Below are 21,155 nucleotides of genomic sequence, written 5' to 3'. Positions count from 1 at the left end.
CCATCTTTTTTTTTCTTTCATCATTTATCCCATGTTAAAAGTCCCTGGATATAAATTTACCTATGTGTAAAAACATAAATAAAAATAGGATTAGAACCTAGAGCTCTAAGCATTTATAATCATCTTTGGAGCCTACAGTGGGTTCATCAATGGGTTTTTCCACCATTCTAAGCCACTGTTGTATAGTGTATCTCATGGCTCACCAGGCTTTTCTGTCTTTAACTTTCTAATATATGTAATTTGATTAAAATTTTTGGCTAGTCAGGATAAGGAGGAAGAGATGGAAATTGCTCTTAATGGAATCTCCAGTGTGCCTAGGATTATAATTGAAGCAGAAATGAACATCTTGCTCTGTGGGAAGTTAGAGAAAGGCTTTGTTCCATTTTTACATGGGAGATCATCCTGTATTGTAACCTACACACCTAAGCCCACTCCAGATTCAAAGTGTGCCATTTATAAACATGCATGCCAAGTTTCAGATGCCCTTTTTGAATGTTTGCATATAATTTGAAGCTTGCAATGCCAAAGTAAAATACAGCTTCTATTGTACTGGATTCCCCACACCGAGTGTGTGGTGCCTCTTTTCTCTGACATTACTTGAATAGATGAAGCAGAGTTTGACGTGGTTCAAAAAGAGAAATGTTTCTCAGCTCAACTGAAATGATTGTTAGGTATACACTGCCAACTTCATTTTCCCCTGCAGAAATGTACATTTTTCCCTATTATAAAATGTACTCATAATAGAAATGAGACTGTTCCCAGGAGTGTGGTTATCCAAAGGTAATCTCAACCCAATCTGATTAGAGACAAGTGGCTCATGCCTCAAAATGCTCCAGGGTATGATTATTTTATGATAACCATACTCTGTATCATGTCTTATTGATTAACTAATAAAGCGTCAGCAATGCTATTTAGAAGAAAAGCTGAGAAGCCAGGGTAGGGGGGGATAACAGGTTTTTGAAAGGAAATGACTCTTTAAAAAGACCTAAATTATCTCATTTGTGCCCCCCTCTTATAATTTTGGGCAGAGCACGAAATCATCACTTGCCTGTTCCAGTATCTCTTTGTGAATTAATCTGTTAAATTTGATGCAGTTAGTTACATTTAAATGCACCCTAAACTGCTGTCTCTCTGTTGTGAATACTGATTGTGAGAGCAAGATGACATTGCTTTCGAGAATGCTATACTTCATTCTTATCTTCCAGATAAATTAAGGTCCAGAGAAATCAAGATAGAACTTGAAAAATACAGTAACCAGCTTGCCTATAGTAGCCATATGCTGGTCACGTCACCTAGCATTGGAATGAGGAGAGCATATGACTAGTAGGCAAGTATTTTGCAGCTAGAGTAGCTTTTGGACTATTACTAGAAGTGTGTCCCTTGGGACGATATTCTGGCATCCACAATATCCTCATCATTCCCAAAGGCTATGACTACACATCTATAGAAAAAGGTGGGGTGAGGGAATTGAAGCAATTACCATAGGTGATTCAATTTAACAACGTATTTTGTCATAATTACTTTATGTTTTCATTGTAAATATAAACTTATGGCCTGAATTAGTCAGGGCTGCAGTATTCCATTTCCTCTTACTACATAGACACAGCCAATATATTCAAATTGAAAAATACTCTACAAGTCAGAGTGTCCATTTCTAGGTCTTGGTTCTGTTATCTTTTTTTTTTTAATCAAATTTGGCTCCCTGAGAATGGAATCCATTCAGTTCTAGTATAATTGGTCAAGAATTACCAGATGCTGGAGTCAGGAGGCCTGTTTCACTGTTCAATCTGTCTCCTTGGCTATGCATTATTGATGTGTCTGAACAGAATAACACTTTGAGAAGATATACATAGGGTTAGCTTAATTTATACATGTCTGCTGTAAGTCTCCCATCATTTGCAGAGCCAGTGGTATTTTTATCTTCAAAAATCCAAACCTGCTAGAATGGAATTTCTGTTAATTTACCACAGAACGTTTCACCAGAACTTCTTATCTTTAAGATCTAAGTTGAGTGTTTGCCACAGCACCCATTCAACTGTTTCCCAAGGGTCCTAAAACCTATCCAACTGATCACTTAACTCAGTCTTTCTATTCATCCAGAGCTACTTCTGTCCCTTTGAATATCAGGGTTTTACAGCACATCTCTTCTCTGCTATGATAGTACTTTATTTTTCATCAGAACTTTTGTTTGTGTTGTCTGTTTGTCTCTGCTAGGTAGACACACTCCCTCTAAGTTATCTTTGGCAATATCATTCAGCATGCTATGAAGACTCTCTCTTCCAGGCTCTCGCAATTAAAGGAGTGTGGAAACTCCGAAAACAGGATGGCATTTGTCCTGAGAAGAGTTGTCCAAGAGCAGCTTCCCTCCTGTTCCCCTGCAGGACAAAGAGCCAACCACTCTGCTAGTTTTGTTCTTCTCAGACATGACCAGCACCTGTGACTGTCTGGCTTTTCAATGTAGACGAGTAATGAATGACATTTTTACGTTTTTCTCTTCTGCTTTCACTTACTTGAGGCTTTCATTTGTTTTTTATAATGAGAGAGAATCATTTAGGTACACAAAAACATGAAAGATGTTATATATCCTCTTATCCTCTTGATTTTCTTGTTTCTGTGTCTTTGGCTGTCCTTTTGGGCTTCGTTGTTCAGTAATTCCCCATTTAAGTCAGCATGGGCTAACTTATGCTGCAGTAACAACCAACCATAAAATAGTAGGGCCTTAAAAATCAAAAAAAGTAATTTTTTACTCACATTAAAGATCTATCATTAGTCAGAGGATGAAATCTGCCCCATATACCTTACTTTAATAACCAAGCTATCAGGAACATTGCTGTATACTACTAGCAGAAGGATAACGAGCTCTGGAGAGTCATGTACCGATCAAACTCTCTGGCTCAGAACTGATATGTATCACTTCTGCTCCCAATTGCATTGACCAATGTGATGCACATGGTCCATGCAATCAGGATTACCAAGAGCAACAGATAATAAAGGGCCGTAATTTTCCAGAGAGGAGAAGCACTGAAAATACTTTTTTCTTTCTTTTTTTTATTTGTTCTTTTTAGTTATACATGACAGTAGAGTGTCTTTTGACATATTGTACATACATAGAGTATAACTTCCCATTCTTTTGGTTGTACAGATGTGGATTTACACTGGTCACGTATTCATATATGAACATAGGAAAGAAAGTTATGTCTGATTCATTCTACTGTTTTTTCCTATTCCCATTACCCCCTCCATTCCCTTCATTCTCCTTTGTCTAATCCAAAGTACTTCTATTCTTCCTTTCCCAACCTCTTATTGTATATTAGCATCCTCATATCAGAGAGAACATTTGGCATTTGGTTTTTGGAGATTGGCTTATTTCAATTAGCATGAGAGTCTCCAGTTCCATCTATTTACTGGAAAATGCCATAATTTCATTCTTCTTTATGGCTGAGCAATCCAATGTGTATATATACACCACATTTTTTTATCCATAAGAACTGAAAATCCTTGATGAACAGCATAAATGGCCACCACATGCCCTCCACTGAAACAATAGAGACACCTTTTTCCAACTTATAGATAAGCTCATTAACTGCTTCTGCCATACTAATAAGTCCTTTCTACATCTCAGAACTCAGACTAGGGTATTTTAATCAAAATTCAGGCTTGAGTATAGATTTATTACTTTTATATTGTTGCATTAAGAAGTATCCCCAAACTTAGTGGCTTAAAACAACATACATTTATTATCCCATGGATCAGAAATCTGGATATGCGTGAGCTTGGTCTTCTGCTGAGAGACTCACCAGGCTGAAATCAGTTGTCCTAAGTGAGGTTGAGGTTCCTTTTCCAATCTCACTGGTGGTTGGGAGAATTCATTTCCTTGCAGTTGTTGAATTCCCTCTACCTACTTCTGGCTAGCTGTTAGCTGGGGCCACTCTTAGTTCCCAGAGGCTGTCATCAGGTTCTTGCCACATTCCCTGCTCTATAAGAAGCTCACAACATGTTTGTTTGCTTCCACAACACCAGAGGATAAATCTCTCTCACTTTGCATTTCTCTGACCTCTTGTAAGTACGGCCCATCCCGGATAATCTGTCCTTCAAGTAAGTAGAAACCAACTATTTAGGCATCTTGATTACATCTATGAATCCCTTCTTTCATATGATATAGCATAATTATGAGAGTGGTACCCCGTTGTAGTCAAAGATACCTCTCACATTGAAGGAGGATATAGGGCGTACACACCAAAGAAAGGGATCTTGGGGGTCATCTTAGAATCCAGCTAACAGAGATACAGAGGGACCACATCTGTGCAATTATAAGCTTGCCTTGAAAGCTGATTGGTTTAGTGATGTTTGGAACCATCTTAATAGCTGACTTTATGGAATAGTTCATTGGATTGTTCAGTAAATCCAGTTACAAGGCAAGGGAGGGGAGTTGGTGTGAAACGTGTGGCCTTGATGCTGTAGGTAGAGAGCCACGTGGCAGTGAGGGTGCCAGTGTGAGTCATATCAGCCTCCAAGTGCTAAGCTTCCACTTTACACCGGAGCCTCCAACTGTCTGCTCATGATAAATGTGACTGGCCAGTGCTGGTGTATGTCACCAGCTCCCTTTTGGTTTCTTGGTAAGATTCACTTCTGGAAACAACACGACTACACTCTGCAGAGAACATTCGTTGTCCTGCTTCTTGTTCAACTGCCTAAAATGGCTCATTATTCTGTAATACGTGCAAGATTGCCCAGAAGTAATTTTCCTTTTATTTTTGCCCACAAGGTGGAAAACTAAGGATGAAATACAACTTTATTTTTGCTTTTCACAGAAGAGGTGACAGGGTAGTTTTTTCTGCCTGTTTTTCTACTTGCAGTGAAATATTATTTGGCTACAGCTGTTGATTCCTTTTTCCTATTTTGGCAAAAGTTTGATGCAGAGTGTCTCCCGCCCTTGTTTATACCCAGGGCTACATCGCAGGGTCCTCCTGCAGAATGAAGGGCATTCCCCTGCCCTGGAACCCTGGGGCCTGGTCTTTTGCCTGTCCCCACACTCAGATGTGTCTTATGCATTCATGCTTCTTTTCTGAGTGGGGAGACTGAAGAGTTGTCCAAGAGCAGCTTCCCTCCTGTTCCCCTGCAGGGCAACTTTTCTGAGTGGGGAGACTGATTCCTAATCTCCCTATCATGTGTCTGCTCCGGAAATACTACTTCTTTTACTGAAGAAATGAAGAAGCTCTAAGGAAGGCTTGAGCATGAATACACTAGTGAAAACATGGACCAAGGAAAATGCTGTACAAATCAAAAGACTTTTTCTTTATTTTTATTTTCTGTCTTGTGCTGACCTTGTTTTTATCCATTTCAATGTGATGAAAAAGTTCAAGAATTTAAAAATAAGGAATCACTTAGTAGTTAGGTCCACTTTTATAGACGTTTTCTTCTGTTTTGTTTTTGTTTTAATAGGATAGCTGTTATATGGTGGCATAGGGAAGAGCATTCATTATTTTTATGGTTCTGAGGATTGAACCCAGGGCCCCACACATGCTAGACAAGTGTTCTACCACTGAGCTACATCCCTAGTCCCTCTTCTGTTTACATTTACATTATTTTGTGACCAATACCTATGATGAACTAAGTTGGTAGGGAAGTGATGTTTTGGTTTTGGGTTTTCCAACTAAGAAATTTCTAAAGGATACAGGGTCTTGAAACATACATTCAGTATTAATTCAGTACAAATTCTCAAATGGGCAAAAGTATGTATACTGCCTTGGACATTTGGGACATATAAGAAAGTCTGGGCCTTTGCTCTCAAGGAGGAAAAACTGATGGAAGCTAGCATAAGTTTACAATCAGGCAGGCCAGAGTTGAATCCCTGTCCTGCCACCTGCTGGGTATAAAACTTACATATATTCCTTGTTTCTCTATCTTAGTTTTCTGTCTGAAAATTGAATATAATCTCTATTTTCTGATATTGTGAATATTTAGAGATTCTAGTTATGTAAAAATGTATATCATGACCAAGTTGGGATTATCTAAAGAATTGATGAGTCATTTAATATTTTAAAAATTAATAAAATTAATCTACCCAGTAACCAATAATTAGAGAAAAACTGTATGATTATCTCAGCAGACATAGAATAGGTATTTGAAAATTTTCAATATTTAATCATGATGAAAACTCTCAACCAACTATTATGACCTTTATTTACTTGATAAAAACTTAGAGTTAACATCTTTATTAATGACGGCATCCATTAATGATAATAAAAGTCACTTTTCACCGCCTTTGTATTTGACATTATACTGAAATTACTAGCTGACAAGGCAAGGCATATAGAGAAAGAAAAGCACCAGAACTGAAAAAACGAGAAACATTATGGACAATACTTCTGGAGGGTGTGGCCACCTAAAAGAGAACCCAAAGCAACCTATATGCAAATTATTGAGGTTCCTAAGAGAGGCTTTCAGGTTGTTTTGAAATATGATTGTGTTATAAAAACAATTTTATTTCTATATTCCAGCAGCAAATAGTTGGAAAGCATATTTTTAAAATTTTTCATTTATTAAGAAGCTAGAAATAGCCAGGTGTACTAGTGCACGCCTGTAATCCCAGCAGCAGCTCAGGAGGCTGAGGCAGGAGGATCACAAGTTCAAAGCCAGCCTAAGCAACTTAGCAAGGCCATAAGCAACTTGGCAAGACACTGTCTCTAAATAAAATACAAAAGAAAAGCTGAGGATGTTGCTCAGTGGTTAGGTGCCCCTGGGTTCAATCCCCAGTACAAAAAAAAAAAAAAAAAAAAAAACGGAAGAAGAAACTAGAAATTAATTCAACAAAGCTTTTACCAGAATATATGGAAAATTTTGTGTGTTTGAAGTCCTTACCCAATTTATATTCCAAGATCAATAACTACAGCTAGCCACAGTGACGCACTTATAATCCTAGCCACTTGGGAGGCTGAGGCAAGAGAATCACAAGTTCCAGGCCAGCCTGAGCAACACAGAGAGACCCTGTCTCAGAATAAAATTTTAAAAGAAGAGCTGAGGATCAGTGATGGAGTATCCCTCCCTGAATAGTTCAACTCACAGAACTGCCAAAAAAACAAGAAAGAAAGAAAAGAAAAGAAAGAGAGAAGAAAAATTATAACCACTCAGAATTACATGCATATCCTCAATTCCTTTAACACACTGATCTGACTAAACCAAAATCATGGTTATATCCAACATCTTTTCCAACCTGTACCTGTATTTGTATATCTGTATGATTGTGGCTGGGGAAACACACACACACACACACACACACACACACACACAAACATGCTGAAGAATTTCACTTTAAATTCAAGGTTGCTAAATTTCCACTGAGCCCTACTAATGCCCTACATTTATTCTCTGTTTCTCTGTTCCATTCTTGTCCTGTTCTCTCTGGGATGCTCCTCTCCTGGGTCTTCAGAATGGATCCATGAACACACAGTCATGATATGATCGAGCAATTCCACTTCTGTGTGTAAAAATTTGAAAGGAGGGACTTAAATATGTATTTGTGTACTCACATTCATAGCATCATTATTCACAGTTGCCAAAAAGTGGAACAATCCCAATGTCTATCAACAGATGAATGATAGCCAGGTGTAATGGTGCACATCTGTAATCATGGAGACTTGGGAGGCCGAGGCAGGAGGATTACAAATTCAAGGCCAGTCTCAGCAACTTAATGAGGCCCTAAGCTACTTAGCAAGACCCTGTCTCAAAATAAAAAATAGAAGGATTGGAGATGTGGCTTGATGGTAAAGCATTACTAAGTTAAATCCCCAGTAGGCCCCCCCAAAAAAATCAGATGAATGGATAAACAAAATGTGGTATGTGTATGTATATGTGTGTGTGTATATGTATATATACATATACACACACATACATAAGTATATATAAACATATATTTAATGGAGTATTGTTTGGCTTTTTAAAAATATTTTATTAGTTGTTGGTGGACCCTTATTTATTTTTATGTGGTGCTGAGAATCGAATCCAGTGCCTCACACATGCTAGGCAAACGCTCTACCACTGAGCCACAACTCCAACCCTTATTTGGCTTGTAAGAGGAGTAAAATTTTGATGCATGCTACAGCTTGAAGGAACCTTATGTTAAGTGAAATAAGTCAATCACCAGGGCAAGTAGTATATGATTTCACTTATATGAGGTACTTAGGATAGTCAAATTTATAAAGAGGAAAAGTAGAAGGGAGGTTGCTAGTGGCTGGGGGAAGGAGGAACAAGGATATGTTAATGGGTGTGGAATTTTAGTTGGGATGATGACAAATTTCTAGAGATACATAGTAGTGATGGTCACACAACAATGTACTTAATGCCACTGAATTTACACTTTAAAATGGTCGAAATATTAAATTTCATGTCATGTATTTTTTACTTTTCCTTTTTTCTTCTTGAGACAGGGTCTCACTCTGTTGTCCAGGCTGACTTTGAATTTCTAGGCCCAAGGCATCCTACTGCTTTAGCTTCCCTAATAACTAGAACTACAGGCAAAAATGTATCTCCCTTCTGAACTCCAATCTTCTCTAACCATCGGGCTACAGAAGATCACCTCTGAGATATCTAACCAACATCTCGAACACGCATGTCTTGGGCCAAGCTCCTGGCATTCTCCCTTCAACCTATTTGTCTCCCATCTTTCCCATCTCAGTCAATGGCAGTGATGTCCTTCCTGCTGCTCAAGTGTGTCTCCTGGTCTAAGCAGCTTTGCCTCCTCTCTCTCACATCTCACAATGTTGGCAAGTCCTGGTGGTGCTACTTTCCAATGGCCACTGCTTGCCACACCATTGCTACCACATTGCTACTACTCTGGTCCAAGCCTCCATCAGTCTCCTCAGGATTACTATTGGGGCCTTCAGAAGGCCTCCCTGCCTCCTCCCAGGCTCCCCTTCAGTGGTTCTCAGCACAGTGACCAGGGCAGTCCTACTACAAACAGATCTCTCCTGTCCCCTCTCCAGCCATGCAGGACTCCTCACAGCTCTTCAAACAGGCTTGAATAAACCTGCGTGAATCTTGTGTCCCTCTGCCCAGTAGGCTCCTGCCATAGCAGGCACATAACTAGTTTCCTCACTGCCTTCACTCCTTTGTTTTTTGCTTATTTAATCTACTTATTTATTTTATTGTCTTTTTTCCTACCATAATGCATGTTCCATTAGGGCAGAGGTTTTTGCTCCTTGGAATCGTGTCTGGTGCACAGCAATTGAATTTTGAAATAATGAAAACACAAAAAAGACCTAAATAAATAGAGATACAGTGTTTCAATGGATAGGAAAACTCAGAATATAAAGATACCGGTTGTCCTCGAGTTGATCTACAGATTCATAATTTCACTGAAAAATCCCAGGAGTTTTTCAAAGAAAATTGAATCTTAACATATATTGATGAACACAGCCTAAGGATAGCTATTCACTCATAAAGAATAAGTTTGGAGAATCTGACCTTCTACATATCAAAAAAAATTTTAAAACCAAGTATTGTGGTACATATCTGTAATCTCAGCAACTTGAGAGGCTAAGGCAGGAGGATCACAAGCTTGAGGCCAGACTGAGCAACTAACTTAGCAATATCCTGTCTCAAAAATAAAAAGAGGTAGGGATGTAGTTCCTTGATAAAACAACCTGGGTTCAATCCCCAGTATGAAAGAAAGAGAGGGAAGGAGGGAGGAAAGGAAGAAAGGAAGAAAAAACTGTTTCATAAAGTTACGGTAAAACATACAAAGTAGTATTGGTTTAGGACTAGACAGATTGACCATAGAACAAATAGAAAACCTGAAAACTGACCTATAAATATGGAACCCTATTATAAGACAGAGGTAACATTGCAATCATTGGAGATACCAGAAAGGGTATTCAATAAATAAAGATTGGATAATTGATTATTCACAAGAGAAAAAAAAAGTGAAATTGGATTCCTATCTCACACGATGCATACAATTAATTCCAGGTGAATTAAATAGCAAAACCTTGAACGTTTCAAGCAGGAAATAGAAGAGCATATTTTAATGACTTTAGGATAAGAGAGACCTTACTCAAAAAGGCCCCCTAAAAGTGCTAACTGCAAAGAAAACACTTATAAATCTCTTTACATGATATTTTATTCATTGAGAGATGTTAGAAAGAAAGTGAAAATATACATAACAAAATAAGATATGTGAAACAAACATAACGGGCAAATGATTATTATCCAGAATATATAATAAACCCCTAAAAGTCAATAAAAAGTGTAAATATCTCAAAACAGGCAAAGGGCGTTAAAAAGCCTTCACAGAGGCAGAAACACAAATGACCAGCATGCAAAATAATATGCTTAATTTCATTAGTAATCAGAACATTTCAAAAATTCAAATTTGCAATGTAAATCCCTAGATTTTTTATTTCACTAATATCATAAAACAAGTGTGAACACAGATATGGAACACTCACATTCTGCTCCCCAGCACTTAGGCCATCATAGGAAAGACAATTTGGTATTAACATCTAAAGGTATTGGCATGTGTATCAGAAGACCTATTTAGGAATGTGTATAGCAGCATTGTTTATAATCACAAAAATCTAATCATTACCCTTAAGGAAACATAGTTTTTAAGGAGCTAGAAAGGACTTAGATGTCCACTGATGAAATGAATAAATTGATTTATTTGTATGAAAAAATAATGTTTATTATTAGCATAAAAAATATATATATATATAGTATTCATACAATAGATTTTATATCAGTGAAAAACGGGTGAACCAGGACTATACGTGGACTTTCTGCTTAGTCCTACTGACCTGTGTTGCTCAAGTCCACAGTGCCATGCCACACAATGCCAGCCTTGGACTTCCAGTTAGTGCAGTCACAATGTAGATTTACAGCACAGCCCCATCTCTTTCCTCTTAACTCAGCTTCTGACTCATCTTGCTTCTGGCTCCATTGACCAAATAGTCCCAAAGCAGGCTGTAGGAGGGGAGAAAGGAGGATTCCAGAATAGTGTTAGGTTCTGCCAGAAAGAAGAAGGAGGGAATGGATGCTGGGTATGCAGTACTGTCCACTACTGCTACTTCACATTTTGTGTCTCCCAGCATACTGCAAACTCTTTGAGGAAGGGACCATGTCATGATCCTTTGCATCCCACCCCCAACATTATACCTGGTACATCCTAAAACATTGAACAAAAAAGTATTAAACAAAAGATTAGCATAAGACTCAACTGGTTAGACCTTCAGAAACAGACCGACTGAAACTGCAATCAGAGCAGGAGTCTCTTGCTAGAACCAACATCCTCAATGAGAAGGCTAGTGTGGCTGCTTAAGGATAGGAGTAAGGGTAAATGAGGGAGTGGAGGGGCTACTTGGAATGGCAAAGCAGCTGGTCAGGAGCAAGAATCTCTCCTGGAGAAGCGAGCTGAGTCCACTGGCAGGGCCAATGGATAATGTTTCCTTCTAATGAAAGGGTCCTGGAATCTTCAGAGGTGACTCCATAGTAAGGTGGTGTTTGCCTGATCTTAAAAGCACAGAAGTTTTTGTTCTCTAGTTGCCAGGGCGTGGAGCATGGCTTGCCATCCAACTGGAACAGGGTTTTTGGCAGCAATGCCTTTCGGTAGCATTTTCCAGTTTGCCCCCTGCTCAAGCCAGCCACTTTCTAGACAGGCTGGGGTGGCACCTCTGTGTTCATGCACCAGGACCACAGGTCTCACTCACTCACCCTGGTATAAGCGATTAGCCCAGTGTTAACCTTTCATACTCTCTGGTGATGACTATTTTATAGCACCTGCATCTGAGGAAGAAGAGGGAACTCAGAGAAACCCAAAGTTTTCCTGAATTATGGCTGAAACACTAAGATTTGGTCCCAAGTATTCCAGGACCAAAATAGGCCCTCATTCCTGCCTTCACTTCAGAGTGACCACATGTGGTTACAAACTCTGCATTACACCAAGGCTCTGGCTGAGGGGCACTGGGGGCTGAATCCAGACTGTACTCTGCTCTGTTGCTAAGCTTGGGGGTGGGGCTGCATCCTGCATCTGCCAGGTGGAGGGGGCCCTTTTCTTCTCATAGAAATACCTACTGCTTGCCAAGTCCGGGCTGTGTCTGCCCAGAGGGTCCCCTTTGTTTAACTAGCAGAGGTTCAATATTCCCTTCCCATCCGGTCCCTAGGATGAAACCAGAAACCTTAGTTGATCTGAGAGTGTTCTAGCCCCAACAGGAAGTACGCCAGAGGCTTTCTTACTGGCAATGAGACCACTGGAGATGCTTGTCCTCGATCCTGTTCTCCACCAGCTTCCCATTCCCCTTCCTCCAGAAGGACTGGGATCTTGGCCTATCTTCCTGGCGTATCTTCTCAGCCTTGCTCATGAATATCTGCATCTTCCTGACTACTGTCTGCAGAGCATCCTCTGACCCCTTGATCACTCTGTTCAGTAGGGACTATGGCTGCTCATCCTGCCCCCCGCCTGTCCCCTGGCTCCTTGCCTAGCAGTTTCCTGACTGAACTTAGCCCTGAACTTCCTTTTGTTTGTGCCTAGGCTCCTGCCTGGATGCTGACACTATCCCTGAAGGCTGCCAGACCTGACGCTCAGTCTTGATTCTGGGCTTCAAAACTTGAAGGCTTCATACAGGCAGCAGCCTATGATCTGGACAGAAGAGATTGTCGTCCATGGGTGGAGGGCCTCTGTCCAGCTCAATAAGACATTCTTGAGCAGCTAGACTCAGCTTCCTGGGCATGCTGGACCTATACCTCTTTACAGGTGGCCAATTGGACCCTCCTGATTCCAGCACTCACTCCCCACCTGTTCTACTCAGAAATCACAGGGTTCTCTCACTGTTGTCTTGAATCCCATTCATCTTTCTAATGATTGGTCTTGGCATTGTTTCTGACAGTTTGCTCACAGCCTCTCACTAACATTCCTCATAGCTTGACCCAGCTCCTGAGATCTTCCCAACCTTATGCATGCCACCCCCAGATCCTCCTTCTCCCTCCCCTCAATCCACAGCCTGTTTTGGAGATGGGGGCCCAGAAACTATTTAGTTGACGGAGCTAGAGCATGTGGAGTCAGGAGGGGAGGATGTGCTGTGCTGAAAGTCTGCGTTTTTGCTGGACTGACTGGCTGTCCTCCTGCTGGATCTGAGTGGCCTGATGCATCAGCCACAAAAAACACAGGCCTGGACAGAAAGCCAGGGTGGGGAAGGAATAAGAGACCAGGTATATGGACTAAACATTTGTGTCCCTCCAGCCAAAGTCATATGTTGAAACCCCAGCCTTCAATGTGATGATGTTTGGAGGAGGAACCTGTGGGAGGTGATTAGGGTTAGATGAGGTCATGAGGGTGGGTCCCTTAGAATGGGATTAGGAGCCTTAAAAAAAGAGGAAGAGTCTACCTCTCTCTGTCTCTGAGGGCATGCACCATGGAAATGCCATGTGAAGACACAACAAGAAGGTAGCCATCTGCAAACTAAGGAAAGAATCCTCCACAGACACTGACCCTGCTGGAACTTGATCTTGGACTTTCCCGATTCTAAACTGTGAGAAAATAAAGGTCTGTTTTTAAAGCCACCAGTCTGTGGTATTTTGTTATGGCAGCCCAAGCTAAGACACCAGGGGAGATGATCCTAACAAAAGCCTGGAGGAAAGAGTACATTTTGAAAAATGTGTTCTGGTCCCATTGTGTCTCCTGCTCCTTCACCTCCAGCACCACTTTGGCTGGAACTTTTAGAAAGACCAGTTTCCTTTTCCCCTTTAATTCTGACTTCCCACTCACTCCAACACACCCTTCAATCTGGTTTCCAAAGCTCAGCCTCAGGCTTGCCTCAGTCACCCTGGCTGCACTCACCCCTTTCCCTGCCCCTCTGCTCCCCTGAAGGTGCTCCTGGCATTCAGTTCCACCACCACACCTGGCTCCAGTGAGGCACAAGCACCATCAGGACAGGGATCTTTTCTTCACCCCTCCTTTCTGTTCTCCACAGAATCTAACATAACTCTGGTACATGACACATGATCAGTCAATGTTTAATAGATTAATTGTAAACACATTTTTCTAAGTAAACTATGAGGCTACAATCTTATTGGGTGTTTTCTAAAATGCAGATCTTGTACTTTACCACACAATTAGAAAATCAGAATTTTGGGGAGCAGAACTCAGGCATTTGTGTTGTGGTGGATGAAAGCTAACCACAAATCCTTTGATGTTCCTTCTATCAAGAGGCAGGATCTGTTTCTCTGACCCTTGAAACTGGAGGGATGCTATGCCCATTGCAGGCCTACCCTTTGGTCTCTGGGAACTCTGGGCCACGAGAGACCCTGAGATTTCATGGAGACAGCAAAGCTCACTGAGTTAGCTTTATATCTGCCCTTCCAAACTGCCCAGCATTCGAGTCTAGTTGTCTTCTATCCACCAGATGAGATCAGCCACCAGCTGAATACTAGTGGGTGACCCTAGTCAATCACATGAAGCAGAAGAATCACTCAGCTGAGCCCTGCCGGAATTCTTGTCCTGTGAAAGCAGGAAATGCAATAAAAGAGCTGTTGTTTTAAGTCTTTATATTTGTTACATAGTGACAAACAAGAATATGCAGATACCACAAATTCTCCAGACTATGTTTGTGTGTCCTATAACTTAAAGAATCATTATTGTAACATGATCTGACAATTAATGAATAAAATTTTACATTAAGGTATAGAAAAATATTTCACACTGTATTGTCTACATATCCTTGGGAAAGGAAGTTACAGTAAAAATCTCATAATTTATGTTGTTGGTACTCATTTTCTTGGACTGCAATCTGGTTCTGTTCAGAGAACAAACAAGAGAAGGCCCCTAGCACTCCTGAACTTTCTAGACAATCTGATTGCAACAGTGTTAATAAACAGTGTCACCCCAGTGGAATAAAATTCTGCTTTGGCTTTAAAACATAGTGAGCCCTGACAACATTTGGTTTGGACCTGTCTCCTTAGTCTGTGTTTCCAGGGCCAAAACTAAGATGATTTTTTTTTTCTGGTTTGTCTCTTGGGAGTATATTTTAAAACTAAGCTTGTAGATTTCTTTCAGTTTTCATAATGAAAACTTTTGGCTTGTAAGTCACATGACTGACCACTATTTTTGCTATCACTTTGGATCAAAACCACAGGACCCTACAAACCCCCACTGGGATTAGTGATTTTTGTTTTGGTTTCTCAACAAAGCAGTTTGGACAAATCTGCGAAATTTTTACAGACTCAGCAGAGAGCTGTGTGAAACTCAGCATCTTCCCTGGATGCTTCAGCTCAGCTTGAGTGGGTTTGGATGGACCCAGTGCTTAAAAATGGAACTCTAAAACATGAAACCACATGAGCCAAAAATATTTCCCAAAATGAGTTTAACTAAGCTGAAGCTGCTGGGATTGGTGCCCTCTCTGTATGGACAAGTAAACCTGCCCCTTCCAACTTACTCCCCAACCTGCCTTCAAGCTCTTGGCATCTGTGGGGTCACGTGCTGAGCAGAGCTGCCCCTTTAGAACAGAGCTCTGGCCTCTTTACACTCCCATCAGAGGTGGAAGTGTTGTTTCCCAAAACCCAGTAATTTAAGCCTGGCAAGGAACTGATCGTACCATTTATTTTTATTTTGATCATCTGGAAAACAAAGTGTCCATATGGTGGTATCATCTGAGGATAGCTCACAAATAAACATAATCATCCTTTAAAACAGTGGTTCCCAAATAACAGGGCAGTCCATGGCAGGCCTGAATCAGTATTGCTTACGGCTAAAGTTAAAAATACAGATTCCCAGGCAGCCCTGGCAAATCAGAATTTCTGGGTGGAAGCCCAGGTATCTTTATTTTCAATGAGTTTCTCAGATTATTGTATACATCCAAGTTTAGGAAACACTTTGGTGTTTAAAAAATATGACACTTCTCCTTCTGGCTGAGAAGGAGTAACACGAAGTAGGTTTATCCTGCCTGAAGCAACTGAAACACTGGGCATGATGTACGAAAGAGTGGCTTTCAGATTGTGGGCTTGGGAAGACAGGACAGAGACTACTGAGAGGGAAACCAGTGAGGTCAACTTAGAGTGGCCCCAGCGGGTTGCCTGGAGAGTTTCCAGGCTGCAAAGCAGGGAAGGGGACCCCTGGTGGAGCTTGGTGGTCTCTCTGAGTCAAGGGGATAGAGCTGGGCATCCAGGAGGCTAAGATGGCTAAATGTCACCAGGCATGTCACCAGGGAGAGCTGAACAACACTCAGGTATGACAAAATTAATTTATAAAGAGAGAAGTACTGGAAGTTATTTTACTCTGCAAAGAACTTGTGTTCACTTCATGAGCTGTCACATAGAGAGGACTTGGCTGAATAAATGGGCTTGCTTCCCATGAGCTATTGGGCAGCCTTGGGAAAGGTGAGGGAAGAATGCAGGTGCTATTGTGGACTAAGACGAAGCAAAGGAGGGTTTTCTACCTTCTGTGCTTTCAAAACAGAGACATTGACATATTATAATATGCAAAATATTTCTGTAGAAAACATAAGAAACTTCTGTGGTATAATAGTTGTGGTATAATAGGCCTAACAACATCAGATGGTGTGGAAGGAGGATTATTTTTACTGAATTTTTTTAATGATAAAAAAATCTTATAATTTTCAAGCATTTCTTTTTTTTAAATAAGAAAAATAGAATATAATATTAAAATAAATAGGTCACTTCAAGAATTTCTTTAAATATTTAATCAAATTTTATTTGATTTTCACAAGCTTACCTATCATGTAACACTTTAGGAAAGCATCTACAGTGTAAAGCAATTGTTAAAATATGCATTCAGGCAGTAGTTTATTCTATATGTCATTCACAATTTAGTTCACCTTTTATGCATCTGGCATAAAACACCATGCAAAAATGACAACAAATTGTGCTGTTATTTTGTTCCAACTTGTTTGAAAGACAAGTTGTCTGTTCATTTACAGAATACAAATTTAAAATGATTGTATTGTTTCTGGGGTCTGACATAGCCCCCACACAGTGCCCTGCGACAGTTGTCTGCCTACATACACATTCTGAGAGTGTCTGAAATCTATCTGAGCTTCCAGTGGTTAGAAGGTCAGATACAGTCATGTGCTGCACAAAGATTTTTTGGTCTACAGTGGACCACATGCACAGGCACAGTGGTCCCAAAGGACTAACTGGAGCTGAAAGATTACCATGGCCGAGTGGTGGCACAGCCCTCGTGACGTGGTGGTGTTACTCACTGTGCAATGCATCACATTAACTTTGTGGTGATGGTGGTGTAAACACACCTACTGCACAGTGGGTCAGACTTCCACACAGCACATAGAATTAGGTACCATCCATGATACTTGGTGATAACAAACAGCTATATTACTGGCTTATGTATTTACTATATGATAATTGCTATTTTAGAATGAACTCCTTCTTACAAAAATACATTCACTGTCAAACAGGATGTCTTGTTACACAGCAGCTGCCTCCTCCATCTCATGTTTACCGCAGGTCTTGATTGTCTCATTTTCTCTTGTGCTTAAGCTAAGCTCAGGTTGTTTTGTTCATTGTGGCCTTAGAGCAATAGGCTGTACTATACACAAACAGACACACCATATAACCTGGCTGTGTGGTAGGCTACATCTAGACTTGTGTAAGGAAAGTCTTGTGATGTTTGCATGAGAACAAAGTCACCCAATGCTGCATTTCCCAGAAAATCCCCTTAGTTCAGTGATGCATAACTATATTTCTAAGGCCTTCTTTTTCTCTATTTTTGCAGGTACAAGATGAGAAAAGCTAAAGGAAATGAATGTTCTTCCCTCAGGCCATGGGAAGCACCCCAACTGGAAGAGCCAACATGCTAACAGTCAGATGTGGGTGAAGGGAACTCTGGAAGGGACCAGCACCACAATCATTGTCATGGTTTTGCTCTTTTCTTAAAGCTGACATGCACACAGGTTTTTGTTTGAGGGCAAAAAAAGAGGAGCTACCCGAATTATTTAAAACTTTGCTTTTGCAGACAACAAAGATATTAAAAGTTTAAAGAATGAAGAGTCTGAGCCAGGCGCGGTGGCGCACGCCTGCAATCCCAGCAGCTCAGGAGGCTGAGGCAGGAGGATCATGGGTTCAAAGCCAGCCTCAGCAAAAGCAAAGCACTAAGCAACTCAGTGAAACCCTGTCTCTAAATAAAATACAAAAAAGAGCTGAGGATATGGCTCAGTGGTAAAGTGCCCCTAAATTCAATCCTTGATACCAAAAAAGGAAAAAAAAAAAAAAAAGAAGAAGAGTCTCAAAAAATAAGTTTGACCAAGATAATGAGTCTGGGCATCTAAGTAACTAAGAAATCATTTCCATTCCATACTTACAAGAGGTTGATCAGCCATGATGCTTTCTCTGCTCATGTATTCCCACTACCAGGACAAATGAGGCCAGTTTCTTCTCTCCTAAGTTCTTTCTCAAAAATAGTGGGAAAGGGCCAGGTGCAGTGGCACAAGGTTGTAATCCCAAGTTATCCAGGAGGCTGAGGAAGGAGGATCACAAGTTTGAGGCCAGTGTGGGCAACTTAGAGAAAGACCCTGTTTCAAAAATAAAACAATCTGGGGGTGTAGCTCAGTGTATAGTATCCCTGGGTTCAATCCCCAGTAACACACACACACACACAAAAAAAAAAAAAATGTGGGGCAGAGAGGAAGATATGGAATTGTTTGTGTTTGCTATATCAGCACAAACCTGGGAGGACAAACCTGAGAGGATATGCAAGAAACTAACAATGCTTTGAACTTAAGGTGGATGCGGAAGTGGTAGATGGGGACAGATTTCTTGACATATACGTTTTTATATTGTTTTTATATTGCACCATGTGAACACTTCATCTGTCTTTCAAAGTAAAATAAAAAGCATTTCTCAAAGCTGTCTCTTTCCATGAAACCTTTACGTAACAAGCCTAGGCCTGGGTTGAATGAATAAAGCAGAGCGGCAGACACTGAGTAAAAACAACAGGAAGCTGAAACCCAACCCCCAACTGTCTCCTGTAGTCATCAATTTAGATGAAAAGAGGTTTCCAGAAATTGTTTAATTGATTTCCTTTCTGCTGCCATTTTCCATGGTTTATATCAGATGAATCCATAGGTTCTTAGAACATCTTGAGAAATTCTACTGTGTGCCTGTTAAGAAAACAGGTGAACCAAACAAAGAAGATCCTGGAAAAAAAAAAAAAAAAAAAACTAAAGCAGGGTGTGTGTGTGTGTGTGCGTGTGTGTGTGTGTGTGAGTGTGGACTGGGGAGGATTGGTGAAGATGGCAGAGAAGAACTAGAGGTATTTCCCAGTGTAAACATTAGAGGTTTAATTTTTGCAAAGCAGCTTTTCTGGTGAAATATTGCTGACTGTATTTGGAAGTTGATAATATAATTCAGTCTCCTCTGGGCATTGTGGGTACACTATGATTTTCTTGGTCAAAATGCCTCTTCTCCACCCCAGAATAGTAGAAAGACTGAATAATTTAATATTGGACACTTTCCCTTTGGGGGAATAATTTAAGCACTACCATATGTCTTCTTATTTTGTCCTTCTACTTGTCTCTCATGAACCGCTGGGCTTTGAAAATGCAGAAACAAAACAAACACAAAGAGACACACTTGTGTGTGGGTGTGAGTGTGTGTGTGTGTGTGTGTGTGTGTGAATTTAAAATCACTGTGGAGATTCCCCAATTACTGGGCCATGCTAATTATCCAGGAAGGTGTTTGAAGACATGCTCCACTGAAGGGGAGTGATAACAACCTTCAGAAACTGCTTAATCCCCAGCAACTAAAATGAGTCTGATGGCTGCTGCACAAGATGGGAAGAGATCATCTCTGAAATTAGACCCAGCAAAGAGCATATGAGGCATGCTTGAGACCAGCCACCAGCATCAATAGCATTTGGGTCTGGGCAGCCTATGTGGTGCCTGAGGGGAATTCTGGAAAGTTTTCCCAGGCCCTGAGACCCTCCTGGTGAGTTTGGGTCTCTATCTCCCACATTGTATGGCTTACTTATCTCCCACATAGGAGATGTCAGATCCCTGAGAACAGTGGCCTATTTCTGGAGCATTCAAATCAGCCTGGAAATCATAGTCTGGTTATTTGAATTTCTTTTTTTCTTTTTCTTTCTTTCTTTTTTTTTTTTAACAGTTCTTTACCTTTTCCCTGCACTGAGGGGTTACATAGCTAACTTTATTCATATCAAACAGCTGTGGAGGTTAAAGTTATCCTCCATTTGGAGCCATATAATTTACTTGAAAAGTGCAGTGACTCTTTTAGTACACTTAACTCCCAAGGACTCAGCAAACCAGATTACTCAGGAAGCCTCTTGTCTCAGAAAGCTGATTAAATTATATATATTATCAAGACATTTATTTCAAAGATACTGAGAAAATCAGAGTGCTCTGGGAAGTTGCCTGTGGCAATTTTAAAACATGGCTCCACTATTGTCTCACACCCTCCCATCAAGAGAAGGGGCCCTACCTCCCCACTCCAGTCAGGAGTGATGGAGATCAGGAGTGGTAGAAGTGTGACCTGAGGCTGAGTCAGAAAAGGCCATGCTGTTTCTGCTTCTGCTCCTTTCCTTCTGGGATGCTTGCTCTGGGGGAGGCTGGTCAGCCCAAGATGTGTGGCTCCCCCCTGGAAGAGCCATGTTGGGAAGACCTATTGAGCTTCCAGAAACAGCCAGCATCCATAAGCAGCCCATGGAAAGGCCATCTTGGACATGCAGCTCATGTGCACTTTGAGATGATCTCCACTCATATCTGCCTCCAGCCTCATGGAAACCCCTGTGAGGGTGCATCAGCCGAGCCCTTACTGAATTCATGGCACACAGAATTTTCTGTTGTTGCTTTACTAGCAATTGAACCCATGGGTGATCTATCACTGAGCTACCACCCCGAGCACTTTTTAATTTTATTTTGAGACAAGATCTCTCTTGCTAAGTTGCCCAGGCTGACCTCCAGCTTGTGATCCTCCTGCCTCAGCCTCCCAAGTACATGGTATTACAGGAGTGACCCACCGTACCCAGTACACAAAAACTTTAAAAATACCCCGACAAATTAGTTTTTGGTTTATACTACTGTGTTGGGGGTAATCTGCCCCATAGTGCCATAGTGCCTTTTACCTTCTGATTATTCCAGCTGCTTACTTTCACTTTGGGACCTTTGGGCTTCAGTTTCTGT

General features: G+C 40.8%; 1 long non-coding RNA gene across 1 annotated transcript in view; it reads left to right on the top strand.

Moving 5' to 3' along the window:
- The window catches only part of LOC139705792 (uncharacterized), a 31,785-nt gene extending 12,922 nt beyond the window's left edge, over positions 1 to 18,863 (top strand). The window contains exon 2 of the long non-coding RNA XR_011707625.1: positions 17,735 to 18,863. This is a non-coding gene — a long non-coding RNA (uncharacterized lncRNA). The remainder of the gene's footprint in view (positions 1 to 17,734) is intronic.
- The last annotated feature ends 2,292 nt before the right edge of the window (positions 18,864 to 21,155 follow it).

Source organism: Marmota flaviventris, chromosome 5, assembly GCF_047511675.1.
Source record: "Marmota flaviventris isolate mMarFla1 chromosome 5, mMarFla1.hap1, whole genome shotgun sequence".
Lineage (NCBI taxonomy): Eukaryota > Metazoa > Chordata > Mammalia > Rodentia > Sciuridae > Marmota > Marmota flaviventris.
This window is presented reverse-complemented; position numbering and strand designations above follow the sequence as displayed.